This window comes from Helianthus annuus, chromosome 9, assembly GCF_002127325.2.
Source record: "Helianthus annuus cultivar XRQ/B chromosome 9, HanXRQr2.0-SUNRISE, whole genome shotgun sequence".
Lineage (NCBI taxonomy): Eukaryota > Viridiplantae > Streptophyta > Magnoliopsida > Asterales > Asteraceae > Helianthus > Helianthus annuus.
The window spans coordinates 102,206,204-102,209,899 of NC_035441.2; positions in this window are offsets into that span (position 1 = coordinate 102,206,204).

The window sequence follows — 3,696 nt, forward strand, 5'->3', positions numbered from 1 at the left end:
TTAATGATTGTTTATTGTCACTGATTCTTGATTATGTGATTCATGTAAACCCTAGTTCCATATGTAATGATTCTGTGTTATTGAATTCTGATTATTGTGAATTGATGTTGATTGTTGTGATGATTTAGATGATTGATTTGTCAAAACTATTGATGATTGATTTGATTCTGCATTATGAAAGTATGAATTAGGGTTTTGATCGTATGAATGTTAGAATGTAACTGTTGCTTTGATTCTGTGAAATGGCTGTGGAAATCACGTATGTTGAAACTCGTTGTTAACAGTCAGGGCTTTGTGAAGTCACAAAGGTCAGAGTTTTGTGTTTGTCTGAGTTTTGTAACAACATGCTTAGTCTGAACTTTATACCTAACAAGAGTCTGAGTTTTGTGATAAACATAGTCAGAGTTTTGTAACCCTAATTGATAGTCCATGTTTTATCCTAGGGAAGAAAGTCCAAGTTTTATCCTAGGGAAGAAAGTCCAAGTTTTATCCTAGGGAAGAAAGTCCAAGTTTTATCCTAGGGAAGAAAGGGAGTCCAAGTTTTATCCTAGGGAAGAATGGGAGTCAGGGTTTTAAAACCCCTAGTCCGAGTTTTTAAGCAAGGAACCACCCCCCTTAGTCCGACTTTTGAAGGGGAATCCCCCCCTTGTTCCTGTCCGAGTTTTATGGCCCCGAACCCCTCCCCTTTTGTCCGAATTTTGTAAATGAAACCCTAGGAGGTTCGAATTTTAAAGGGGGAACATTTTTCAGAGTTTTGTTGAGGCTTCATGGGTCCGATTTTAAAGGAGGGAACCCTGAGTCCGAATTTCTGGTCCTGGAACATTGTCTGACCTTTTATTGTGTTGTTATGTCCAACCTTTGTGAATTAAACATGATGTTACCTTGATTGCATGCTAATAGTCTGAACTTTACAAGCGCTGTGTGTATCAAAGCTTGCTGTATGATGCTATATATGATTGTATGCTACTGAATGCAACTGTATGTTCCTGTATGTGTGAACAATCTCTTCTTATCATTCTGTACACAATGAACACACATAACACAATTGCTTAAATATCAAGGACTTGTAAAACCTACTTGAATGTAACACTTACATCGAATCATGTGCAATGTATCCTAGGTCGTGTGTAAATGACTTAGACATTTAATTAACCCTAGAAGCAATAACATACCGAGCAAAACAAGGTGAGTTCACACTCTTACTAAGGCATGGGATTCCCGGGGGATACGGAATGGGTTGAATGATGGAATTGATCAATTACGCGTACATACACGGTTACTAGACTATCTACCATGGTCCTCGGGTTAAGCAGGACACTTACGTAAAACCTACGTAAACAGGAAATATGCTACTGTCTTCCGGAGTCAGGAAGGACACTTACGTAAAACCTACGTAAACAATAACATGCTACTGTCTTCCGGAGTCAGGAAGGACACTTACGTAAAACCTACGTAAACCCCACGCGTACCACTGTCCTCGGGTACAGAAGGACACTTACGTAAAACCTACGTAAAGCTTGTACGTACTACTGTTCTCGGTTGTGAAGAACACTTATGGTTACGAATAGTCTAGTGGATATACAACATGGGAAGCCCCCACCAATAGAACGTACTATCGGCCCAGTAGAGCCACATGTTACAAACGAACTTACTATTACGCATTTACTTTCTGTGAACTCGCTCAACTAGTTGTTGATCCTCTGTTACATGCCTTGCAGGTCGTTAGGTACATGGGGCTTGCACAGGGAGGAGCTGGTCGTTATGGGCACGGATCGTGAATGTTTTGTTAAACACTTTATGACATTTCATACTTTTTTATATTGGGTTTTATTTATATGCTTCCGCTAAACAGTGATAACCTACTTATGTTTTGAACACCTTTCATATGGATTGGTTTGATTTAATGTCACTTACTTTTACTATATACGTTGTTCTATATGATTGGTGGCTTGATCCTGGTCAGTCACGCTCCCAAGCGGTGATACTCCGCAGGTGGATTTTGGGGGTGTGACAGATTGGTATCAGAGCCATTGGTTATAGAGAACTTGGTTTTAATATGGGAAAAACGTTTTTATTAAAACCAGACTATAACCAGAACAGTGCTCTCAACGATCCACAACGACGCTTCGCTCCACGTGCAAGACTCAACCTCCTAGGTAATAAGGTTTATGTTTATTGCCTACATGCTAGAATTACATAGAACTTTGCTCATGGTATGCATAAATTACATTGTTCACTATTTGTTATTGCTTGAGAACACTTGTGTGCTTACACTCTTCTGTCATCGCACTATTCGCGAACCTCTCTCACCTACGTTACATTTGCTATGAAGATCATGGCCGGACGCATCAACTTGACTCAAGCCTAGTTGACAGCTCTCATTAACGAACGAATTGCTGCGGCACTTGCAGCCACACAAGCAGGAGGTATACCCTGCAGTCGTAACTAGGATCTTTAGATCCTACACTCCTAAATCAACTCTTGTGTTTAACCTTGTCCTATTCTTATACGCAATAGGTCAACACGCTCAGCCACCTGTTTACACCTTCAAAAATCTCAAGGATTGTCAACCTAGTACCTTCAGTGGAACTGAGGGAGTTGAAGGCCTCCTCCACTGGTTCGAGAGGCTCGAAACTGACTTCGAGGTGTGTGATTGCCCTGAGTCTTGTAGAGTAAAGTTTGCTACTGGAACACTCGAAGGTGCTGCATTAACCTGGTGGGAAGCACATGTTCAGATGTTAGGGCTGGCAGCTGCTAATGCCACCCCCTGAAACGAGTTCAAGGACCTGATTAAGGAAGAGTTTTGCAGTCGTGAAGACATCCACGAACTAGAGGTGGAGTTTCTCAACTTACAGATGGCGGGGTCTGAAATTGAAGCTTATACAAAGAGATCAAATGAATTAGCCACATTTTGTCCCACTATGGTAGACCCTCCCCCCAAACGTATCGAGCTGTATCTCAAGGGTCTGGTGCCAGAAATTCAGAGTTATGTGACCGCCGCTAATCATGGCACTATCCAGCGAGTCACCCGGCTTGCTCATCGTCTCACAGACCAGGCAGTAGAACAAAACAAACTACCGAAACGTGTTAAAGCTGATACTACATGTGCTTCTAGTGATAACAAACGCAAGTGGGATGAAAACCTGAGCAAGGGATTAATTTTGGTCCAGCCTATGGCGCAGCAACAAAAGATAGATGACTACCAAAGCCCCAGACAGCAGTTCTCTAGTAGTCGTGGGCAGAGTGGATATCGAGGAAATCATCCAAAGTGTAACAGATGCAATAGACACCACAGCGGTCAGTGCAACAAGGGCCGTTGCCAGAGGTGTCTCAAGATTGGCCATGAAGCTAAGGATTGTCGAAGCTCACATTCGGTAACTCAAGAACAGCAACGACCGCCTCAATCTTCACAGAATCAGCAGCAACAACAAAGTTTTAAAGGATGTTTTCAGTGTGATGCTAAAGATCACTACAAGAGACATTGTTCGCATATAAACCAGGACCAGACTCAGAACCGTGATCATGGAAACAGGGACGACAATGGGGATAGCGTTGGGGGAAGCAATGGAAACAATGACGCCGGGGCCGCATGTATGTGATTGGTCAGGGTGACGCAAGGAATGATCCTAACGTATTAATGGGTAAGCTTCTTCTCGACGACTTATATGTTACTGCCTTGTTTGATTTGGGTGTGGA